The sequence below is a fragment of the Mirounga leonina genome, unplaced genomic scaffold (genome assembly GCF_011800145.1).
Source record: "Mirounga leonina isolate KUSES-001 unplaced genomic scaffold, KU_Mleo_1.0 Mir_54, whole genome shotgun sequence".
NCBI lineage: Eukaryota > Metazoa > Chordata > Mammalia > Carnivora > Phocidae > Mirounga > Mirounga leonina.
The window spans coordinates 10518523-10530915 of NW_023270812.1; the positions used below are offsets into that span (position 1 = coordinate 10518523).

The 12393-nt window shown below is 41.9% G+C and overlaps 1 pseudogene; it reads right to left on the reverse strand.

The window, feature by feature from the left end:
- Positions 1-4089: 4089 nt before the first annotated feature.
- Positions 4090-4549, reverse strand: LOC118001807 (annotated as a pseudogene).
- Positions 4550-12393: the final 7844 nt, after the last annotated feature.

The following is a 12393-nucleotide window of genomic DNA, read 5'->3' on the forward strand; positions in this document are numbered from 1 at the left end:
GTCCTGGGATCGAGCCCCGCATCGGGCTCCCTGCTCGACAGGGAGTCTGCCGCTCCCACTCCCTCTGCTACTCTCTCTCTCTGTCAAGTAAATAAATAAAATATTAAAAAAAAAAAAGATTTTATTTATTTATTTGAAAGAGAGAGTAAGCGAGAGAGCATGAGGTGGGGGGTGGAGGAGCAGAGGGAGAGGGAGGAGCAGGCTCCCCTCTGAGCAGGGAGCCTGATGTGGGGCTCCATCCCAGGACCCTGGGATCATGACCTGAGCTGAAGGCAGACGCTTAACTGACTGAGCCACTGAGCAGGCTCCCTCAAAATTTCATTGTTTTTAATTCATTAGTTTTTGTTGTTGTTTTAGCTATTTTAAAGCAATCCTGGGGCGCCTGTGTGGCTCAGTCGTTTAAGCGTCTGCCTTCAGCTCAGGTCATGATCCCAGGGTCCTGGGATCGAGTCCTGCATCGGGTTCCTTGTTGAGCGGGGAGCCGGCTTCTCCCTCTGCCCCTCCCCTTGCTCATGCTCTCTCTCTCTCTCTCTCCCCCTCCCCCCCCTCAAATAAATAAATAAAATCTTTAAAGCAAATCCTGAAAGCTGACATGTTATTTTTCTTCTCCTTCGGTGTGTATCTCAAAAAATCTAACCATAATGCAGTAATCCTGCCAGCAAAGTTAACCATATTCCCTTACTGTTCTCTAATATCTAGCCCATATTGAGATTTCCCTGTCTCTCTGAAAAACTGTTTTTATAGGTAATTTATCTGAATCAGGATCCAAATAAGGTCCACACATTATATTTATTTATCTTATGTCTCTTTTTAATCTAGAGCATTCTCACCCCTCTCCAACCGGACTTTTATTTCATGTCATAGACATGCCGGAAAAAACTGGCTAAATTTTCCTGTAGAATATCCCATACTCCACTTGCCTTTTTTGTTTGCAGGGATGGTGGCGGTATTTGACTTGTTTCCATAGCTTTAAAGCCCAGTTGGCTTCAGATCAAACTATTTGATAAGAATGCTTGGTTAAGTAGTGCTGGTTGCGGTCTGTGGCCGCCCACTGGCTGCACAGTAGGAGGGGACCTGTGTGCCCCTGAACCTCCGGTGCAGATTTTAGCCTTTGTAGATCTGTGCCTAGTCAAGTAGGGCTTACAAAATTGTGATTTTTCTAATTCTATGATTTCTGTCACATTGAGTGGCTGGAATTTTTCTTTAGAAAAAGAAACAAATTTTCTGCATCTAAGTTAAGGAAAGCAGAGTTTCTGAGTTCTTTTACTTGAATTGCTTATTTTCAGGCCAAGGAGTTGGTACCCTAGTTACCTGGAGTGGTGACAGTGATTATGATTTTGTTTTTGGCTTGCATGGTTTTCTTTACTATCATTAGGAATGTGAGGATTTTTTTTTCATTTTTTTAAAATAAGCTTTTTATTTAAATTTTTAAATAAAAATTTATTTTTTATTTGCCAGCCAAACTTTGCTGGCATTGTTATATTAGCTTCAGGTGTACAGTATAGTGATTCAGCAGTTCTATACATTATGCAGTGCTCACCATGATAAGTGTAATTTTGTTAAGATCTTATTATTTTTAAGTAATCTCTACATCCAGTGTGGGGCTCGAACTCACAACCTGGAGGCGAGGAGGCCTGTGTTCCACCGGCGGAACCAGCCAGGTGCCCTTTCATTAGTGTCCTCGTTCATCCCCTTCACCTGCTTCCTCCGTCCCCCACCCCCACCCCTCTGGGAACCATCAGTGTGCTCTAGAGTAAAGATTCTGATTTTTGGTTTCTCTCTCTCTCCTGCTTTTCCTTTGCTTGTTTTGTTTCTTAAATTCCACATACAAGTGAAATCATATGGTACTTGTCTCTCTGACTTACTTCACTTATTAGCATAGTACTCTGTAGATCCATCCACATCATTGCAAATGGCAAGAATTCACTCTTTTTGATGGCTGAGTAGTATTCCATTGTGCCTCCATATACCACCTCTTCTTCATCCATCCATCCATCAGTATGGACACCTGGGCTGTTTCCGTCGTTCGGCTACTGTTGATAATACTGCTGTAAGCATTGGGGTGCGTGTGAGGACTTCTATTTGTTCTGTGTTTCAGTCAGTTTGTAGTCATTATTTTTGCTGGCATTCAGATTTCCCCAGATTTGGCCAGGTGCACCTTTTGGTTGGCTAGAAGGTTCTTTGGAATGAACCAGTTAGTTTTTGAGAACATCTTTTTTTTCTGGCATAACAAGATGTATCAAACTCATCTTGTCCGTTTTCTGACTGACACCTGGATTCAGCCATTTCTCCAAGGAGCTCTGACTCCTTTTAGTGGAGAGTGATATTTAGAGATCATAGTCTAGGTGCTACACGTGCTTATTTTTTGGAGCTTGTCTTTTGCTTCAAGGCCTTTGCATGGAAAGAACTAGAAGATACTTATTTGTTTTGGGGGAAAAAAATCCATGAATTTCTTCTGATGTTACCAATTCAGGTTTGGCCTTACAGGTTTTTATTTAATTTCTTTGATTTTTGAAAAATTTTAATCTCCTTTCTCTTACATGGAAAATCTTGTTTTATAACTAAATTAACACAATTACTTGTTTGCTTTATTCTGTCATATAGTTCCAGTATTATACGTAGTAATGCCAATATTACTAAACAGGACTTCTGAATGAAGATTAATATTTCTCTTTTTTTTTAAGATTTTATTTATTAATTTGAGAGAGAGAGAGAGCACAACCAGGGGGAGCGGCAGGCAGAGGGAGAAGCAGACTTCCTGCTGAGCTGGGAGCCTGATACGGGGCTGGATCCCAGGATCCGGGGATCACGACCTGAGCTGAAGGCAGATACTTAACCATCTGAGCCGCCCAGCGCCCCAAGATTAATATTTCTTAGCAAGGTATCTGTTCTTAGAGTCTACCAGGGATGTAACGTCAAAATACTGTTTTCTAACATGACTTGAAAAAAAATTTTTTTTCTGTATGGTAATGTAACCAAGCTGATACATTGTTAGACATTAAATTTCAGTTTGTTTTAAATTTTTAGTGATTATTTTGTGTTAAAATTTAATTATTATTTAAAATAATCACATGGTTCCAAAGTTGAAACTGTGTAATCAGTTGCATTGGGGAAGGCTTTGCTTCCCTGTGGTTTATTCCACTCAAGGAAGGTTTCCTTTTGCAGATGTGATCACGTGCGTCTGTGTGTTTGTGTTTCCTGCCCTTTCATGTAGAAGGTGTCTGCTGTGCATACCGTCCCGCTCCTTGCTTTTCCCAGCCGACTGCATCTGGTGCACTGAGCTGCGTCACAGTGTGAAGAGCTTCTCCTCGTTCCTGCCTCTGGCAGCGTTTTACTCCATTATCCGAAAGTACCAGAGTTGCCTCCTCCTGCGCCCTTTGCTGGGTCGTTGCCACGCTCGTGCCCTGACAGCCAGGCCTGCGGTGAGGTGCTCTGCCTCAGCCTCTCGGCTGTGCTAGCATGCACCTGTGGGTAGAGCCGCAGAGGTGGGACTGCTCTGTCACAGGTCCACGGGGACCTGATTGTGCCACATACTGCCAGATTTTGCTCCTTGAGTGTGTACCTTTTTGCCATCACCCAAAATAGAGTATGTTGTCAGAATTTCAGATTTTTACCAGTTCGATTGTTGAGAAATGGCATCGTACTGTTATCTTTATTTGAAGTCATGGGTGAGTTTGTACATCCTTTTTTATATTTGAGTCATTTTTTACCTCTTTTCTGAGCTCTCTGTTGCGTTTCCGGATGTCTTTTGGCTCATTTTTCAAGTGAATTATTGGTGTTTTTCTTCTCAAATTTTAGGAACTCTATTTTTATTTATTTATTGCGGGGGGAAGGCAAGGAACGGTTTATTCTCACAGCCAAGCAAAGGACGAGGCCCCCAGCCTTGGTAGCAGCTGAGACAGCCCCCTCGGGCCACAGGGTGCAGCAGGTGACGGCGTGGAGCCCGGAGTGTCAGGCCGACCGGCTCCTGTTCCCCTGTGGGTGGTGCTTAGTGAGGGCTGGAGTAGGGGCCTTGACTGTGAGGTAAGAGGCATCTGGAGTGGCTCAGTGGGCTGGGAAGATGTGGCGGGAAATGTCATCAGGAGCCATTCAGTGCCAGATAGGAGGATCTCCCCGGTGCACCCGTGGTGTCTGGATGGAGCCCGGCTCTGAGGCCTCGAGGACGGTGTTGGAGAACAGCGCTCCGAGCAGGTCCTGTTTGTTGGCGGACCGCGGGGTTGCTCCAGCCAGGCTCCTCCCACACAGGCTCTGGAGCTCTGGCTGGCGGCCGGCGCTGTCCCCCACCCAGATGAGGCCGGCTGTGCCTTGTACCAGGTCCACCAGGAGGACCGCACGGACCGCTGGCCGCCCTCGTCCCAGGGGTTCAGCTTCAGTCCTCCGTGCTCCAGGCTTTTCGTGTTGAAGCCCAGCGTCAGGGAGGTGGTACTGATGTCTTCCCCGTTGCATTTCTTGAGGGGATGGTGGTTTTGCCGGCATTGTCCAGGCTGAGCGTGAGCACTTGCTGCTCCCACTCTTTCTGATTCATCTTCAGAATGGTCAGAAGCCGCATGGTTCCGGTAGCCCCCCAGGAACTCTTTCTATATTGGCAGAAATCTGCCATGTTAGTTGGAAATGTTTTTTTTCCCTAGTGTGTCACTTGTCTTTAGAAAATTTGTGTAGTCAGATTTGTTCACGTTTCTTTAGTTGCTGTATGATATATATTTATATTTTAGTGTGTAATTTTTAAAATATAGATTTCCATAAAGGTGTTTGTTTATTACACAATAAAAACTTTAAAACCACTGTGTGACCTGAACATGTGGACCTTGTCGAAAGGTGTACTTAAAACTCTTCATAGAAATGTTCTCCGTGACTGTGGCCAGACTGCAAGGGAAACTGCCTGGAGTTAGGGACATTGTGTAACCCCATTCATAGGAACCATCATGGCTCAGTAGAGAGAACGATGGCATTTTGTGTGTGCACACGTGTGAGAGAGACAGTAGGGCTACCAGGTTTGTAGATCAAGGAAATGCATCAGCCATAATGTATCCAGACTTTATCAAGGAATTCAGCAGCATCTTTAGTCACATTCTTGTGTTGATGATCTGGCTGTAGTACAGTTAGATGAATGAGGAAGCAGTTGTACTCAAAGGCTGATTAGTGCCAAGCTGAGAAGCGTTCCTAGTTGGTAACTAGCGTGCAAATGACTCAAGAATTTAAATTTACTGGAACCTCGTGAGAATCAACAATATTAGGTGGTAACCAAAAAGCTAATGTAGTCTTACATTGCATTAATTACAGGTGTCCTGTTAGAAACAGCAGTGTACTTAGAGTTGATCAGAGCTACACATTTGGAATCCTGTGATCAGTACTGGAAATGGTGTCAGGCCGGGTGGATAGAACACTAATGTGTTCAAGAGAAAAGTACGTGGATTTGGAATTTTGTCACAGGAAAGAGAACAGTTGGAGGAACTAGAATTAGAATGCCATTCTGGAAAGGGACTAGACTTGTTCTAAATCCTCAGTTCTCCACAGGGGCAGTTTTGTCTCCTGGAGGATGTATGCAGATGTCTGGAGACGTTTTTGGTTTTCACAACTGGGGGGGTGCTACTGGCATGTAGGTTATAGAGGCCGGGGTGTTCTCGCATCCCGCAGTGCCTAGCATGCCTCCCACAGTACAGAATTCTGCAGTCCCAAATGTCACGGGGCAACTCTCACCTGTAGCAAGAAAAAGAAGTGCATTTTACCTTGTAGCCCAGGGTATACACAGGAATGACTGGAATTAAGATTTCATGAGCCAGTACTTGCCCCGTTTCCTTACCCAGAGTGCATTGTACCCAGTAGAAATCATCTATTCTATACCATTTCATTAATAAGTGGGGAAAAAATCATTCATAAACCATGGTTTGAATATAGGCCTAAATAATACCAAAGGATAAAATTAAGCCCAACTGGTAAAGCCACAGGAGATGAATTTGCTTTTGTATAAAACCCTACTTTCCTGCTGTCGAGCTGTACAAAGAAAGAACGGCCTGCATGGCCAGTGAGTTTGCCATCACTGGAGTTGTCATGGGGGTTTCTTAACTTGAGGTCTAGGAACAGACGTCATGGGGTCTTGGAACAGATGGGAAGGTCATTACATCTTTATTTTTAGTAAATAAATTTTTGTTAACCTATACCTGAAATTTATCATTTTCTTCACTTAAGAGATTATACTCATATCTACTTCAAAATTAGAGTTGTATGAATCAACTCTGGAACTTATTATGCTAGTAAAGATGCACTAATTTTTACTATATTATGGTTTTTAAAAATTATTTATTTTTTAAAATAGATTTTATTTATTTATATGACAGAGAGAGAGAGTGTACAGGCCGGGGGAACGGCAGGGAGAGGGAGAGGCAGGCTCCCCACTGAGCAGAGAGCCCAATGCAGAGCTCAATCCCATGACCCTGAGATCATGGCCTGAGCCTAAGGCAGAGGCTTAACCAACTGAGCCACCCAGGCGCCCCAAGAGGAAACTCTTAATCTGTATTCTGTAGTTATCTGAAAGGTAGTTCAATATAAAACAAACCCATTTACTTAGTTTTTACAGAAACCTCTTAAGGTACCATTTACAAGGTACTGTAATTAGAAACAAAAAGGGGGGCGGTCGCTTAGCTGGCTCAGTGGGTAGATCATGCAACTCTTGATCTCTGGGTTGTAAGTTAGAGCCCCACATTGGGTGTAGAGATTACTTAAAATCTTTTAAAAAGAAAAGAAAAGGGACGAATAAGCAAAGAAAAGAGACAAACAGACTCAATACAGAGAACAAACTGGTGGCTGGGGGAGAGGGGTTGGAGGGGTGAACTAGGTGAAGGGGATTAAGAGGACACTTGCGGTGATGAGCACTGAGAAATCTGTAGAATTGTTGAATTGTTATATTCTACACCTGAAACTGATACAGCACTGTATGTTAATTATACTTGATAATAAATACATAAATAATTTTTTAAAAAGAAAACATAGGGTTTCTTAGTAGCTCCCCACCCATAGGAATGGAGAGTTAGGTGGGAAGGGTAGGCAAATGGCCCCATTGGGAATGAATGAGCCTGGTGAGGACATTTGACAGTTGTTACTTATTTTAAGCTTTCCTGAAATGCATATAATTTTAAAGTTTAATAAACAGTGTTTATACAAGTAAGATTCCAGAAACCCATATTCAAGTATTTCTTCCATTTTCCATCTAAATTATTAACACTCAAATGGCTGTTATCCAGTTGATTGATTTACGTACTAATAACGTGTGTGTGTGTGTGTTTTGAGGCACAGCTGTATTTTTTCTTAACATTTTGCACCTATTGGGCGCCTGCCTGGGTGGCTCAGTTGGTTAAGCGACTGCCTTCGGCTCAGGTCATGATCCTGGAGTCCCGGGATCGAGTCCCGCATCGGGCTCCCTGCTCGGCGGGGGGTCTGCTTCTCCCTCTGACCCGCCCCCCTCTCCTGCTCTCTCTCTCTCTCATTCTCTCTCTCAAATAAATAAATAAAATCTTTAAAAACAAAACAAAAACAAAACATTTTGCACCTATTTTTGGAGGCACCAGCATTAGAAATGAATTATGTGTGTGTAATAAAGTGGTGTGTTCTGTCCACTGCCCTTTCTTCCATGGGGAGTTGGGTGATTCCCTGTTTCAGTTAGCGGTGCTTTGCTGCAGGCTAGGAAATGGCTTCACATAAATCCTGGACACAATGAGAAGAAAGATGGATTAGCACGGTCGACCGATGCAGGTTTGGAACAAATGGTTCTGAGTAGTTTGAGCAAAAGGAGATTTGGGATTGCCCTGGTGAGTTTTTACTGGTTTGGAGAGGGCCAGTTGATTATCAGTTTCATTAATTAATAAGATATTGATAAAATATTTCAAAGCTAATCTCTACCTTTAGTCCTTTGTTCTTTGCATTGGCTCTCTAGTAATTTATAATATAGCCTTCTGTGGTTTGGGGTTTTTGTTGTTGTTTTTGGTCTATTCTTTCTGATAAATACTAAAATAATTTTGTTTCCAAGTTATCATTAAATCCACCCCAAGTAGTGTTCATTTCTATTGTAATAATCCTTGTGATAATATTTCTCAGGGAGAAGTTTATACAAAGGTAAATATACACCTTTAGGAAAGAAAGAAACTTGTTTTCCTTTCAGGAAAAATAACCCTTAAGGAAAGGAAAACAGGTGATACATTGTGTCTTCTGCCTCTCAGGTAGATTATTGCTGTTGGCATATGGTAGCGGTCTGTGCTGATTATAGTACTTACCCCAGTTTACCGCAGTTACTGGCCTACCTGCTCTGAACACAAGTTTCTTCCTGAAAGTATGCTGCCAACAAGTAGGCACTTCATTTAGGTATTGGAGGATCTACAACAGTGTTTTTAAATTTTAAATGTTGTCTCTTGGGTATTTGTGTAAGGACTTTGTTAAGGAAACATTTGTCTTTGTAAAATTATAACTGTATTGGCTGCAACACTATCAGAATATTAGCCCTGTTATTGAAACTTCAGGGCTGCTTATTACAGATTCCAAGTTTTGCTCTAGAGTCCTTATCAGTTCAGAGCAGACAAACCACAGATGGAAGAATCAGATACTGTTTTTGGAAGTTTTGACTCAAATTTGTTATTTTTATGTGCGAAGCAATGTATTAGAGACTGAAGGAGGGCCTAGAACAATGAATCAGAGACTCCCTAGGAAAGCTATCCTTTAGTGGGAGCGCTGATTGCTAGTTCTTTATATAGTTTACTCCTCAAAACAAGCTTATTTTCATTTTATAATTAAGGAAATTGGAGCTCACATGCATATCAGAGAGCTCACTCAAAGATACAGCTATTAAGTTGAAATACCAACTTATTTCTACCCTTGCTGCAAACTCCCAGGTGTCCCTTGCACCATGCAGTGGCCAGGCTCCTAGGCTAATAGAGGAATTAATCTGGCACTGCATGCGGTGTGAGCCTGGCCTCCGATCCCAAAGTGAGCATTAAGATACTTAAGATCTGTCTGGCGGGTGATTCCGGCAAGTCATTGACCCCTCTCAGTGTCAGAATTCTTTCTCTTCACTGTTTTTCTGGAACTCCTCTTGTACTTGTTGTAAAGAAAAGGAAGACATTCATACCAGTCTTCCTCTAGATGATGCAGTGACTTGAAGAAGGGACTGCAGAGCGTGGTGGTGTAGAAGTTGAGGTTTCGTGGGACAGCTAATGCTGGCTGCTTCTCAGCCCTGCTCCTTGGCAAGCTGTCTGATCATAGTTAAAACATACTTAAAACCTCTGTGGGCCTTCTTTTGTACCCCCCTGTAAAGTCGAGATGATAATAGTATCTAGTTCATGTTTGAGGAATTAAATGCTGAACTCTTAGTATCTGGCACGTGGTAGCCCTTAATATACGTTAGTTATTATTTTTTGTTAGTTTGGTCATTACACACCAAACTTTAAGGTTCAAGAACTTGATTTTACCAATCTTTTCAGGTCTGATAAAATTCTGTGGACTTAGTCACACAGGCCAAACTTGTATTTGGCTGAATAATTAAACACGGGGCTAATGTATTAATTTATTAAGGTGTTATTCTAATAACAGCTACACTCAGGTATTGTGTGATATTGAGGTAACCAAGCAAACTAAGTTAATATTTATTAACATTTATCTAGTGTGAATGAGATCAAAGGTAGTTTTAATAGGCTGCTTTATTTAGGCTAGGTGTAGAACCTGGAGATTTGTTTCTTTAAAAACATCTACAGAAATATTATTTCTCTGTAGACACGGGTACTATTGCTTGCTGGATCTCTACCCTTGGGTTTACTCCTTTTTTTCCTTTTATCTCAACATTTTATGTGAGATCAGTACCAGAACCACATTAATAACGGAGATTTTGTATTTGTAGTTTCCTCTTAAAAACAGTAGTAATCTATACATAAGGGATTTTCATGAGGGTGATTGAGGGATCTCCTCCTTTCCATGCTTGCCTTACCAAATTCATTCTTGATCATTTCCTTGGTGTTCTTGCCAAGTTGGGCATTCCCTCCCAGATCTTTGATGTCTGGTATTTTGGAGTTTTTTGTGGACAGTTACCAGGGAGAGTGGTGCTTTCTTGTCTTTGGGATCCACAGGTACACCTGTCTTATTCTTGTCACAAATGATGTAAAATTACTCTGTTAACAAAATGATCGAGTGGGAGGTTACTTTGCCTCTTTGGTTTGACTTCATCTATAAAGCATGAGCCCTGGGAGAAGCCAGGGCCAATTAATATTTGAGATCGTTAGGTGTAATATAAAGGTGATTTCAGAGTGGCAGTGGTGATGGTATCAGAATCCTGGGATGAAAGTAGGACTCCCATAATAAACGCATTCATGCAGCTAAATGTGTAGAGTAATTCTTGTTTCCTACTGTGTTGTCTTAGGATAGCCTGAGGAGGGTGGTGGATAGGGAGAGTAGAGAAGCATAGAAGGGAGGGGTGCGGGGAGGGGGCCCGTGAGCAAAGGAGAGCCGGGGAAGGAAGCCCTGCAGGGGGAAGTGTTCAGACAGCTCCTGGCACCCAGGAAGTACTTGGTGCCCCGGAGCTATTTGTCGTACCGGTAATGCAGTGCTTAAGTAGTAATAATAGTACTGTACTGTGCTGACGTACACATTTACAGTGTAGGGGCATCTTTCACATCTGGAGGTTTCGGGGTTGCCAGACTAAAAGATAAACCTTCAAAAGGATGTTGTTTAAATTTCTTTGCTGCTTGACCTAGGCTAACAAAGAGGCAGTTTATATGATTTTGAGAGACCGGGGCAGGACTATTAACATAACTCCCATTTTGCTAACTCATAAAGCTTTTTTCAGCCTCACCCCCATAATCAATGGCCCTACTTCAACCCAAGATCTGTTTCAGTGGTATTTATTTATTTATTTATTTATTTATTTATTTATTTATTTATTTTTACACACATGCTCACTTACTCTCTGTTTTCCCTGGGGCAGTGGGTAATGGGTAGGACGGACTGACTGCCTAGTAGACAGGATCTGAGCAAGCACAGTAAAGCTTTGGGGCTAGAAATATGTCTTAATGTCTCATTTTCTGTTTTAATTTTCATATAGTTTATACAGTTAGCCACATTCTAATATCCCACAACCATTATAATTATTAAGGCGTAATTATTAGTGAAGAATAAGCAAATAGATTGGGAGGAAGTAGAGAAAGCTTACTTGTGATGGGCTTTGAGCCCATAGAAAGGCCATTGCCAGGAGTAAAGCTAAGGAGTGACATCATCTGACTTACTTTTAACAAAACTTTGGATGGATTCTAGGTGTCTACTGAAGGTGGAATGACTTGACGTGCTAGCGTGGAGGGCGAGAAGTGGGAAGAACTGATGAGCCAGTGGACCTTTGGTGGTGCTGGGGGCAGTGAGGGTGGCCAAGGAGTTAGAAACACTGCTTGGAATTTCATCAGGACCTGTGCTTTCTTTCTCCAAGTTCAGGCTCTGGACCTTACACCCTCCGCTCCCCCCCCCCCCACCTCCCCAGGGAAACTGTAACCCACCAAACAACCAGATTCTCTCTGATACAGTGGCTCATCTGTGGGATATGAACCACTGAGTGTTAGGGTTGTAGCAGAAGGCCTGGAAGCCCATGTGAGTTTCACCTGACTGAACTGCGTTCTAATTAAAAAGGGAAACAAGGAAATAACAGGAAAGAACGTCGCATAGTTACATGGGCCACAGTCTTACAGTGGTATTTCTTCACTTGTAAGACCATTGTATTTTTCTCTAGAAGTAAGGTTTTGAGAAAAATCTAAATTGTGTTCATTGATTTTGGGCAAGTAGTTCATATTAAAATTAGTTACAATTATATTCTGCAAAAGTTAAAGAGTTTCCATTTATTCACATTCATGGTAGAATTGGGGCTAACATTTCCCCTGTGGTTTTAGAATGTCTCTTTCTTCATTGAGGCTTTATATTCTCCAGGTTGGGCAGGACCTCAAGGACTGATAAGCGTGGACTTTGGGGACCTGTGGATCTGGATTTTAACTCTGGATTTGCCATATAACTACTTGAGCAAGCAATTTAAACTTTATGTTTTAATGACCAAATCTTGAAAATAGAGTTTAGTAATAAATCTACTTAACTGGGCCATTATAAAGACATAGTAAAATACTGCATGTCAAGGTATGCTTGGTACTTGCTGAAGACTCATTAATATTAGCTGTTACTAACATCAGCTACCTCTACAGCTGTTGTCTTAGATGTGAGATGAGTAAGCAGAAGTTGTAAATAACTTGTCCCAAGTCACATAATTAAATTTGAGGACTAAAATGCCATGTCTCTCAGTTTCTGAGATGTTTATGGTAATGAAACATTTTTAAAAAGTGGTGAATACTGTTTTTCATTTATTATTGTTACAAAAAGTGAATCTTTTTA